This window comes from Oryzias melastigma, linkage group LG7 (assembly GCF_002922805.2).
Source record: "Oryzias melastigma strain HK-1 linkage group LG7, ASM292280v2, whole genome shotgun sequence".
Lineage (NCBI taxonomy): Eukaryota > Metazoa > Chordata > Actinopteri > Beloniformes > Adrianichthyidae > Oryzias > Oryzias melastigma.
The window spans coordinates 1,815,553-1,828,954 of NC_050518.1; the positions used below are offsets into that span (position 1 = coordinate 1,815,553).

Sequence of the window (13,402 nt, forward strand, 5' to 3'; positions counted from 1 at the left end):
CAACCCGAAATAAACATGACTGAAATGAAGCTGTTGTGTCTTTTCCGGTCCACCATAGTAAAAATTATCTTCCATCGCCATCTAGTGGTGGGAAGGGAAACCTGCAATGAGATCGGTGCCAAATGAACAAGTGAACAATAGGAGGAGGAAGGAAGACTTCTCTTTATTTGCATGATAGAGATCAGAACATTCAGGGAATTAATGTTAATTCACTATTGTACATAAATACCAAAAAAGTCAACTTTTTAGCATAAAGATGATTTTGTTTTGCTAACTATTCTCATTGTCTTAAAACTAATATTTTAAAAGCTAAAAACATGACTTATTAACTTCTAATTGCATTTTTATTAATATGTTAACTTCTCAATAAATGACAAGTGTGAATATTTAAAAGATGTACATCAGCACTGTGAACGGCTTGGTTTTCGTGGTGTCATTGTGATTGCGTGATCATTTGTTTGTCCGGTACATACTGAGTCTTTGTGTTGGTTATTGTGTACAGGCAGGACTCTGTGTCCCACTGTGAGCCTGAATAGAAGCCATTTTTCCTTCGCTGTTCTCTGCCTGTTCCCCTCCTCCTCTCACTCTTTTTCTAATCCTGTTCTCTTCCTATTTTGTTCCTCGTAGTCACACCATCACAGTTGTTATGTAAATTGGGCAAATGCCCCACTGTCTGATGCTGAAAGAGCAGCAAATCTCTCTTTTTTAATACTTTTCTGTGAACAAATGTTCAGCTTATGTAATTAAAAGCATTAAAAATGTTATATAAATGATTTATCCTACCCTGATGGAACCTGATTTTATGTTGTTTTTTTTCTTTCTTTTTTTTGCTCAGCATGCTGCTTTTTTGTTTACTGCAAATAGAAAACCAGAATAAGGATTTCCATTATTTTTTTGCACATTTGTACTCTTCCTGCAACTGTTTGGAGTAAACAAATATAAATGCATACATAAGCAAACATAGCAACGATGTGCACTTCAAATAAGGACTATATACAAATAATTATTGCCAAACCAATCTGAGCTTAATAAAGAATACACATTTCAGAAAAGGAAGTTTTACTGTACATAAACCCCAATTACCAACTTTTTTTTTCAATATAAATCACATATATAATATGGAGCATAAAACATTAAACTTCTTCTTTAAAATAATTCAGGCCTTAGAACTATAAATGTACAAGATTTGGATTTGGAAATAGTTTGTCACAAGAAATATAAACTTAAATAAAACTAAACAAGACAAGTATATATCAAGCTTAATATAATTAGTCATTAAATGTCCACACACACGTGTAAATAATTTTAATGATAAATACGTTTAATAATCAATAGACTTATTAGTTATTATACATACAGAACATGACACAGTAAAACCATTTATTATTAATTTGATCAAAGGGAGTTTAATTAAATGGTTGAAAGGAAGTTGGAAAAAGGAAATGTATATAACCCCACCGCTATACTTTACTTTTTATTTATTTTATGTAGTTTTCTCTAAAGTAATGTAAGAAAATTAATAAAATGTAACACTAAAATTGACAAAAACAAACAAATATGGAAAAGGGAATGTAAATAAATGATACATTGCTTTTTCATGTATAAAAATAGAAATCTTGTAAAATATTAAAAAATATGTATTTATCAATAACTTAAATGACTTGTTTTTTTAATTATAATGTGTTAATATCTGAAGATATTTTATTAAACTATTTAATATTTAACATATTAATTCTCAAAATAATGTTTCGCTGAAAGGTGTTCCGTCTTTGAAATTTGATTGGCTGAGACACCTGTCTGTCAATCCGTCAACGCCCCCCCAGACACCAACTTCCGCTTCTGCGTCAAGACAAGGCTGCTTACTACATTCCTGCCTATCTTTGTGGGCTTGCCAAAACATTCGCGCTTCACACACGGCCGAGGTAAGATGACAAACACGCGAGAGTCTCTCTAAGAGTTTTTTTCCCCTTTTTTCTTTCTCCTACTTAAAGCCCGTTTTGCCTTTTGTATACAAAGATTGATGCTAGCCATGCTAGTTAGCTTTGTTTTTTAGTGTCCCGCCCGCTAACTGTTTTGTTAGCTGTCAAAAAGCTCCCAGAGTTCCAGTCACTGTCGGGACAGCCTGTTTGGCTTAGAACTAAACGGGGAAAATTTATCCAGGTATTTTTTTATTATTATTTTCAGAAAAAAATATATAGTTTCGGAAAAGTTTTTTCTCAATTCTGGCTAAATGTATAGACCAAGTAGTGAAACCTTCGATGGGTGAGATTTGGAATGTCTTTGAGAGTTGTTTACTGATTTAACTGATAGCTGGAGATCGGATTTTACTTTAAACTGCTAGAAAGATTAGTTTTAATTTAATCTTTGTGGGAAAGTTGAGTTAAAAATAGTGAATGGGACTTCAATAACCCAAATGTGGAGCTTTAAGACAAACAAGATGTGCAAGTAAGAAAGGAAAGTACATTGTGAAACCCCGCAAAATCCCTACCGCAAGGGTTGCCTTTAGCAGCATCGCTTGCTAAAAAGGTAAAGACGCCCTTTATGACGTCTAGCTGCTCAGCAAACAGTGGGAATGTTCCCCTGCCTGTTTGACTTCTCACAGCTGACTCACAGGAGTCTAAACAAAACTCTGTCTTACAGCTTAGGTCACTGTAGGTCATTGACTCCTATGGAGAATCACTTTTTTCCCTCTTTCACTTTCTTGATTAATATTATTTTTTATATTAAAATGCACCTTCACAAACATACATGGCAACTCATAGTGGAGTTAACCTAACCTTTAAAAAAATATCTCCAATTGACATAATAGTTACTTGTTCACATGATTGTTGCAGTTTGGCAGCACTAATGTTGAGTTTATTTATATTGTTATAAAAATATGTTTAATTTTAAGTTTTACTGATTTTACTGAAGGGTTTGATTTTTTTTTTTTAAAGAAAGCGTCTTGTAATAAATGGTAAAAAAAAACATCCACATATTTTGGTTCATTAAATGAATTCTAATAACAAATTCTTGCAGCTTTTATTGTTACTTTTAATGTGACATCATGCTGTTCTCTGTGGAATTACAGTTGCTATCATTTTGTTTTGCGTCTTCCTTCCTATGGTGCCCTAATTATCCCCATAGTTTGTTTCTATGGGAATGGACTCCTTCAGACAGAGAAGCATCAGTCTGTATTTGTTCAGTTCCTGCCTTCTACTTAAGTGTGAGCCTGTCGCATGTAGTAATATGATTGGATCTGACACTTTAAGTACTGACCATTTAAAATTTAGTAATTAAAAGTCCCCCTCTGATGAAAATCTTTTTTTTTGTGTGTTTAACATGTATGTGTGGCATTTCTCTTATGAAAGAGAACAAATGTCATAAGAAATCATTTTATTCTTGCATTTCTGAGTATTTCTCCTCTTAAATCTCTGTCAATCAAACTGTCACATTCAAACTCTGTTTGAATTAATGTGCAGTTAAAACGTCACAACAGCTCTGCTGCACATGCACTAAACCCTCATCTGTTCCTAGTGTCTAGTTCAGGTTCTGGAGAAGAGAAGATGGTATCTTCACATTGACTACAGTCAAATGAGCCGCCATTCACATTTGTTGTAAAGGATTGTAAATCAATGAAAGCTTTCATTATTTTCCCAACAACTCTGCTCTGAGAAACCAATGAATTGAATGTATTGGTCACAGCAACATCAATAAATATTGGATAATAGACCCTTTTCACACATTGCCGGAAAAGGGTTTAGTTGCTTCCGGCTCATATTGTTTAGAACATCAAAGTTGACCGTGTTCAAAACAATTTTGCATAAATAATAAAGGGTAACCTAACCAACTGTAACAGAAATTTGTACAATATTTATTGTATAAATGTCCTACCTGGTTGTATTCGTTTCCTCCTCTTAGATCGTTCACGAATCAGAGTACAAATGTCGGCAGAATGCTCCACAGCTGCTTCCCCAAATTCCTGTGGATGATATTAAACGAGTCGTGGATTATTTCTCTCTGACAACCTGGTCATTGTTAGACGAAGGTTACAGGTACTCCACTGAATGCTGCTTGTTTGACTTTAAAGGTAATTATTATTTTATTATTTTAATCTGTGCTAATGCTAACGCTAGCATTAGCTTTGGACGTGGAGCTGCAGAGGATCTTTTCTCACCAGTTAAAAGTTGCCTAAATTTCTATGCTCACACAATAATCCTTGTAAACAAAGTAAAAGTCAGACAATTCCAGCGTGTCTGACACTAAAGTCAAACTTATTACTGTTGTAATGTTTTCTACTGCGGTCAGTGAGCTGCTGTTAGCTCAGCCGTGGTTCTAACGTTGCTTCCATTTGCTTTTGATCATAACTGTGGCTGATCTCCGGGAAAATAAAGGTAAAAATGATCAAATTAATTGAAAACGGTTGCCAAAAATATGAAAGTGACTATTTTCACGTAATTTTATAAAATACGTTCATCCAGACATGATTTTTTTATTTTATTTTACCTGGCCACTCTTATTTTGAAAGCTGAAAATATGTGGCTTGATAGCTGCTCTTAACATTTTCACTGAGCCAAACCATTCTCGTTTTAACAATTATCCCCTAAAATATCCTGTAGAACAACAAGTACATTTAGCCTGTGAAGTGATTAAAATGTGTGGACATGAAATGTGTGTCTTTGTTGAAGGTATTAAATGAGGCCAACATGAATTTCTATCAGCTTTTGTGGTGATCGTACTAAAAATACGTGCAAATAACATCAGCCAAAATAGAAACCGTTAGAATAATATCTGCTTAAATGAAAGGTCGATATTTCCAATAAAACATCTAATATTAAAGGATTATTCAAATTTGTATTTAGATTTGTGAACAATCTAAGAGAGGAAATGAAAATAGATTTCAGTAAAATAAGCATTGCACGTTTTTCTGTTGAAATGGGTAAGGTGACCTTTAATTATTTACGTAAAATTGTGTTAAACAGCGTTCAGCTGTCAGCTTTGCTGTTCAAAATGCGAATGCCGGAAGTAACTATTCACTTTGTTGGTCCTGTCGCCATTTTTTCTGACGTCACAGTGAAAAGGGTCCATTAGCTAAAAGAGTCTTTGTCATAGGGGGACTTTAAATCAAAATAGGGATTGTTGGTAGATTTAGTTTTATGCACTCAAGTTAAAAATGTGGTTAAATAGGAGAAATGGAACACGGAGCACCGCTACAAGGAGTCATCATATTGTTTCACCCTAGTTGTTGTTTTAGCCACTTTTATGGATATTAACCACAGTGTTTCCTACCATTTTTTTGTTCGCCTCTTATTCTTGTTTCTTTTAATCTGTTGTGTCCCATGATTTTTTGTTGTTTTAACCCTTTAACACCGAAGCTCCAGTGTCTATGATCTTTATTTACTGTAACTTTTCAACCGTTAACATGATCATTCCAGTAGATAATCTACTGGAATGATCGTGTTAACGGTTGAAAAGTTACAGTATGTAAAGATTTTGTATTTAAGCGCCACTGGCGACGCCTCAGATGTTAAAGGGTTAACTTGTGTTTATATACGTCTTTTATGTTAAACATCTTGTCTTTTACAGCATGGTGATAAAAAGTGCTGTATAAAGTGTTCAATTGATTCCTTTAAACATTAAAAAAAAATCCAAAAAGGTTCAAACATCAATGTTAAACAGGGACAAAAGAATTGATAAAGTGAAGCTCCAACTCTGTTTTTCTTTCTCACAATATGAATTTGCAAAAATGTCTGACAACATTTCTTCATCATTTCAGTTAAAATCTCTTTTTATGTCGCCTTTGTTTGCTGCATTTTGTCATATCAAAGTCTAAGCAACCATCGCAGCTACAGAGAGGATATTGTACGTTAAATTTATGATCAGTTGCCCTTTGAGAACTTCTGTATTGGCAAACTGTTGTGCTGATTTGTTTTGCATTTGTTGTTTTGTTGGTCAGCAAGGACAAATATTAAATAAAATGCTGCATTAATATTGCATCTCAGTTTGACCGATAACCAAAAGATAATTAATAATTAAGTTTTATTTCTCTCAAGTATGCTACATCAATGCAGTGTCATTTATTTTTTTGATAAGCACTATGTAGAGAAGATATTTGAATTGAATTTAACTTTATTTATATCACAAAGGATAAATTAATTTGTTATGGCACCACAAAAAGTTGCATAAAGAAAAACATCTATTAAATCTACTGCATTAATAATTACAAGTAATGGTTAATATATGATATTGACAAATAATAAATTAAAAATTTAGCTTATTAAAACTTATAAATAAATACACACACACACCTATATATATACACACATTTAAAGTTATTTGACCCAATCAGATTTTTTGTACAGTTAATTCTCAGCCATCTATAAATCTTGACAAGTGGATACAAAATAATTGATCATTGGCTTTTTTTTGCCCTTGATTTTTCCCACCTATATTGATGGTTTTGCTGGAGTTACTGGAAAAACGAGTAGCTGGCAGGTCTCTGTTTTCAACAAGATTTCTGCTTTCTCATGCATGATTCATGTCGTTGTTACCTGGAGGGCAGTACATTGTCAGCCATTGAAACCAGTGTTTTCTTTTTGCTGGACACAAGAACTGCAGGACTTGTTCTGTGTTTATACCTTTTGGTCAAACCAATAAATTAAAAATACAAACCCCATTTTTATGTTTATTTTAGATTTTTTACGATTGTGTTCAAATTAAAAAAAGAAAAAAAAGGCAGTGAGTATACATTTCTAGCTACTGTTGTAGTTGGTTTTGTTTTGCCGTGTTCTATGAAAGTAAAACTATTCTAGCAGGTTTTCCATCCTGGCCGACATCACAGAAAAATGCTGACTGCGTCAACTTTTCTGTGTTTGTCTGAATCTAATCAGGACAAGTCAAATGTGGACGCGGTGTATCATCACTAGTGTTGACAGTATGAACAGAGTACATTCTGTTCAGAGTAACTGCATGGAGGATTATACAGCAGCATTTTTTAGTATTTTGGTTTATGTCCATTTATTACCTTCATACAAAATGATGGGACTTCATGCACAATCTGAAGTCTTACATGCATACGCCCTTAAAATTACCGTGTTTGTGACTTTAACAAAGTACTTCCAAATAAGTCCTGATGTTCCTCAGTATTAGTTATATTTTACATATGAGTTTTATATTTTAAAAACCAATTTTTCATAATTATAATGGTGATGAGTGACTGAAAGTTTACGAGAGCTGAGCTGTGCATGGACTTTGTACGTTTTTTAGCACGCTTTGGCAACGAGGAAGAACTTTAAGACAGGAAGGTTAAAATATTTAGATGTGAATCATTTTTGTCATGGGTTGCCATGGTATCCATGAGTCTTTTAACTGCAATGTGAGCTATCTTACTTATTTGTGCTAATCTGAGCATCTTTAAAATGATGCACACTTTACTTTTACTGCTGATCAACTAGCCGTGATGCACATGAGAAAGTCTGCAGATAGTTTTACAACAAAAAGAGCTATTGCTCAATATATTACAAGTTACTAAAACTAGTGCTTACCACGTCTAAATATAAGAATTTTATGTAATAAAATCTACCTCACTTTTATAGCTCATTTTTTTCCAGATGCTTTAAGCCTAATTCAAGCCTAGTGTATTTTTGAAAGATCAGAAAGACTGTAAAACAAGCTTCTTTTAAGAGATCAGTGACTTGGTTAGTCTTGTGATGAGACTGTGAACTGATGTCATACTTCTAGATTCAGCTCTTGTAAGAAATCATTTGAAAGTTTTTGATTCTTTTTTTTTGATCTTGTGATTTGACCTTCTGTGTGTCAGTATATGCTGCACAAGAATACCCAGTAAAAACAATTATTGTAATTTAAAATGTTATCATTGTAATTAACAAAATTGCATTTCGGAGTATTTCTTTATTCAAATCATTGTGAATCAGGAGCAAATGAAAAACTGCTGTTTAAAAAAAAAGGGTATTTGTGCTAAAGAAAATGAGATCCCTACTCCGATGGGGAGGAGAACAGGAGGCGGGGTTGCTCTGCTTCAGTGGTCCCGCCCACAACTCAAAGGCAAATCTCTTATGAAACTACGTTCTAGAATAAAGCACAGTTTTCTGGATTTGGGCTAAAATTGACATGACTATCCCTTGTGCTCTCTTATTGGGTCCAGATGACCCCAGCCCTATACTGATATGTGACCCCTCCCATGACGAAGATGAACAGGATTTTATGTCTGCCACGGACACCAGTGAAGAGAAAAATCCTTGAAAAGAAAGTTCAGCGTGCTGTGGGGTCCAGATGACCCTACTTTTAATGTAAACATTCCTAGGATAGCACAAGGGTCAAAACTGAAAGGGGACACTATGGGGTCAAATCAGGATCAGCTTAAAGTGAATGAAAAACAAGATTGAAAGTGTGGAAAAACTAAACAGCAGAAAAGACGTCACATCACCATTAGCTCATTGGGAATCATGGGATGCATTTTCCAGTAGCCAATGAGCTCACAGCCCCGCCCCCAGATAAAATTAGGATCCGCTCAGCAGCAAAAACTCAAACTCTGAATGGAAACTGAAAATAGAGAACTGAAAGGAAAGAGGAAGAAACAAAAAAAGGGAAAGTTGAAAGTACAAATAAACTTTTTTTTTTTAACTGAGCTGATCCTGATATGACCCCATAGAACACTTTTATAAAAGATGATTGGAGTGAAACGTGAAAGGGTTTTTAAATCATTTCTTAATTTTTAAGTTCTTTTTAGTTTTGCTTCTAAACATTTCTTCCAATAATAATATCCAACATGGGAATTTAATTTAAATGTTAGTTTCATCAAACCACACACAACATAAGGTTTAATTTAGGTCTTTCTTCTCTTTTAAATTCAGTACAAACATTTGAAAAGCTAGTGTTAGAAGGACTACATCCTACCTTTGTTTGACAGATTTTGGCGTTACTTTTCCAACAATTGTGTACAGAATCAACAATCCCGTAATCCTGACATCTCCATAGCAACTACACTGACTACAGTCCTGGTCCGGCTTTTCTTTGCCGCTAAAATTAATGCACAGACAGAACCCAGAGCAAAGTGCTGCTCTGTTTGAACTTGGGCTAACACAGAGGTCCGTCTGTGCTTCATGTTCTCTAGAAAGCCTCTCAGGCTGCCTTTACATCCGGCCTCATTCTCACACTCCTGACAACCAACCCAGTTCTGTCCTCCTGACTGTAATCATCTGTACTACCACACTTCAGTCCAGCATTTGTGAGTGAAGTGTTCTGATAGGTTGGTAAGGAACTATGAGATCTTTAATAAAAGATGGGGCCACACCATTCAGAGCCTCATAGGTTAACAGAAGGATTTTGAACTTGATCCTGGATTCAACTGGGAGCCAGTGAAGTGAAGCTAACCCAGGGTGACGTGTTGTCTTCTACTAGTTCCTGCTAACAATCTTGCTGCTGCATTTTAAACTTGCTGAATACTTTTTAAAGAACTTTTTGGGCACACCCCCTAAGTTTCTAACTGTAGAATTGGAGGTATTATTTACACCATCCATGGAGATCTGATCAGAGAGAGCATCTCTCAGGTGACCTCAGTTTTTTCTGGGTTTAGGAGGAGGTAATTAATCGTCATCCAGGTCTTGATGTCTCTGATGGAGGAATTCAGTTTCTCCAGTTTTATAAAGATGCCCTCAGGTTGCTGTTATATTGCTCCAGCTAGCAGGTACTCTAAATCTTTTATCCCAAATGCCATAAAACTCTAAAATCAAAGTGAACACACCCGAGTGTAGACGGTACCTGTTCCAAGCCCATCTTTTAATTGTATTTTATCAATTTATTTATTTTTATTTTTTAGCAAGTTTTTAGTGTGGCTTTTACTGTGTTGTTTGTTGTCTATGTTTTACGCTGGAGAGCTGCTCTTAATGGAATTGCCCTTGGGGGACTTATAAAGTTGTTCTATTCTAAGTGGTCCTTCTTGTCAGGTTTAATGGATAAATAAAACTGTGTATCATCTGCATAACAGTGAAAATGAATGCTGTGTTCCCTGATAATGTTTTGTAAGGGCAGCACGTAAAATACGGGTTCCCAAACTTTTTTGCTCAAAGGGCCAAAGTCTAAATGGGATCCCGGTCCGTGGGGAAAATACAATATATTTAAATCAAAACTCAGCAGCCACGACTTGGCAGGCCAAAAGATGACCTTTGGGGGGCCGAATTTGGCTTTGGGCACCCATAATGTAAAGCATAAACGGGATGGGCCCTAGAACAGAGCCCTGTGGGACTCCGTAGTTAACTCGAGATCAATGAAAGGACTGGTCATTTACAATAACGACCTGGTATCTATCAAATAAATAGGATTCAAACCATTTATTGACTCACCGTTCATTAAAAAAGATTTAAATCCCACGATTAGATAAGATTGTAAAATCTGGGAAAGTTTTTTTTTTTTTTTTTTTTTTTTTTTTAATTTGGCAACATTTTAATAACGTTATGAAACCGATTATCCTTTAATTTACTAAATATTTAAAGTCTAAGAAAAAAACCTAACAAGAATATTTTTTGGAAAACAAAGACAATTCAGAATGCAAAAAGAAGACGCTACTGTTGAATTATTTATCCCGTGGCTTTAAATGCTAAGCCATCGATCACCGCGCTGCTGTGTGCTAATGTGTTTTGAAATCGTACATGCTGTAAACCTGACAGGTGTGCAGCTGTTGAGACAGAGCTCTGTTTTGGTTTCAGATTCGTACTGTATCGGATCTGGTTTCAGTGGATTTGTCATGTGTTGTCTTGTTTCTGGGTCTTGGTATTGTCAGCCTTTAATGGACTGCAAAGCACACAATGAAACATTATGGATCTGAAGCAACAAGAATTTCATGCCTGCATAAATAATATCCGTGTTGTTCTAAATATAAGAACGGTTTAGGTCAACATAGGAAGAGGTTAATGAGGTGCTATATTTTATTTAAATATAATTTGTATCACTAAAATTATTGTCTTCTATTGTGGTGGATATTTTCGATTGCATGTTTGAAAGACCAGCAAAAATGTGGGTTGTGTGTGAAAAGCTTTGACCAAGTCGGCGAGGGATTGGTTGTAATGTGTGTGTGGTGCCATGTGTGTTGTGATTGCGCAACAGCCGTCCAGCCTGTAGGACAGAGCAAATGATATGAACTGAGGCTTCTGCAGCCAATCAGAAAGCTTTGCAGTCTGTGGGCGGCTGTGAATCCACTCAAATTATCTGTGCAATTATGAAATACAAAAAGGAGTTTAGTCAAAAGACAAGATTTAAAGACTAGGTTTGGCTTGTTTGACGAGCCAATTTGTACTTTGTGTAGACGTTAAACCAAGAAGTTTTTTCTAGTTTCTTCTTGTAGTTTCCTTGTGTTCTGCTCTAGGCTACTGTTCTTAAAGTGTGTGTCTTTCTACTTGTTGTGCCTTGATAATGTCCTTGTTTCTTGATTTAGAAGAGGAATTGTCCAGTGCTTTTTAAGAGTAAGGTTGGAGTCCAAACTGATAGGATCATGTAGATTTTAACTCTTTTTGATCCAAAGTTTTCTGAAATCTGTACAGCTATAACTTTACACTTTCTAGTTTTTGAAGAATCAAGAATGAAGAGGAACAATGATTTCTTTTATTATTAATAATCTATCAGTTTGGTCATATTTTGCTTTCTCTTTACATATGATTGGGAGAGTTTGGCAAAAAGTAGATTAGGGAACAAAAATAAGAACTTTATGTGGTAACTTCTAATAAAGCTGTCGTGTGTAAATAAGTTTTAAAAATTTTCATTTTCTGTTTCTCTTTTATCCATTTTTGTTTTGCTGGAGTTTATAAAGTGCCTTACATAGCCAGTATTGGTCTTAGAAAACTTTTTGGGCTACACAATTGACTAAAAAAGCTCGTTTGGGTAGCAGAGTAGTAGGATAACATCTTTATCTATCCTAAAAAAAATTAAAACCGCAAAGTTTTTCCATAACGCAGATTATTGATGCATTACATAAAGAATAATGTCAGAAAAAGTGTGCGTTATGAGAAATTAACGCTCGACACGGAGGCCTGAACCATGCTTCCGAGAAGTGCGTTAATTGTCTGATAATCCACACTTCGATAGGCATTATCATGCTTATACCATTGTCATTTACAAAATAAATAAATATTCAACCAATAATTATAACTTTATTCTTCTTATTTCATCAGTTTAGATATTATTGTTATGGTTATTAGATGTTATTCAGAAAAAAGGGAACTATTTGATACATTATCTGGCTTGTTGTCACGGTAACACGCCACTAAGCCGAAAGCCAAGTCAGACCTCAACCGCAACGGCAAAGATTTTTTTTAAGTTAAGAGTTTAGTGAGCAGCTAGAACATGAACACGACACACAATCAACTTCTGTCTCAGTGTTTTATTTTACGGGCGTTCCGGTAAACTCTGCTCTTCTGACCTGCTCAAAAACCGAAAACTCCCTCTAGTGCCCTCTGGTGGTAAGAAAAAAGACAACACCTTTCAGTACGCTGAATGCCGTCTTATAAGTAGTAGAATAATAATAAAAAACATACCAAAAATAAGCCTAACATGATGTGCCGGGGAGTTGACTAATTTGTCTCTTTGTACTTCTTCACCTTACAAAAGGAAAGCGATATAAAAGCTGATTGTCACAATAGGTTAAATACAGAATCAGTTTAGAGAAAGTTCTCCTCTTACCGCTTGTTTTTGTCCAGAAGATGACACAAAAGTATATTTTTAAAAAAGCTAGAAAATTTGGGCTATGTGACCAGAACTTCTTTTTTAGGTGTGCATTATCACCGTGGTTTATCACTTTTTAACCCACATCCAGCAGCCAATCAGAATTGAGTATTCACCCGGACAATGGTACAGTACAGAATGAAAGTAGTGAACTTTAATATACATAGAAATTAACATTTTTTTGTTTAGTTTTACCCTCTCACATTTTCTTTGACAAACATGTCAATGTGAATAAAACGTATAATGTAGGTATAAAAATCTAGTTGTATGCATGTTTGAATAGCAGGTTATGCCCTCATTATCTATCGATGGAGCCAAAGGTTCATCTGTGTACTGAAGGCGTTCCCTGATAAAAGTTAAACTGTCTGTGTCCAAGTAAGTCTGAACACGGGAGAGCAAGAACTGTTCTCTGCTTCCCGTCTCTAGTATGAACGGAACAACTGGTCAAGTAAAATGTTTGTGGATTCAATTATTTTCCAGGTATGTTTTTTTTACTGCAGATATTCAGGAATATCTAACTTTGATTTTATATATATATATTTAATGAGTTGTAAACATTTTCTGCCAGGGATTGTAAATAAATGTGTGACTCATTCTTAGAAAGTTTGAGCTTTTCTATGAATTGCATCACATATTTACATTTTTACAAGCAGTTTTAACCTGATGAAAAGGTGTTGCAGCAACACTTTTT

The 13,402-nt window shown here is 34.9% G+C and overlaps 1 protein-coding gene across 2 annotated transcripts in view; it reads left to right on the plus strand.

Moving 5' to 3' along the window:
• The first annotated feature begins 1,772 nt into the window (after positions 1-1,772).
• LOC112159312 (oxysterol-binding protein-related protein 2) overlaps positions 1,773-13,402 on the plus strand; it is a 30,390-nt gene continuing 18,760 nt past the window's right edge. For both annotated transcript variants that reach the window (XM_024293321.2, XM_024293324.2), the window contains exon 1: positions 1,773-1,922. The gene's annotated coding sequence lies outside the window, so the exon portion shown is untranslated. The remainder of the gene's footprint in view (positions 1,923-13,402) is intronic.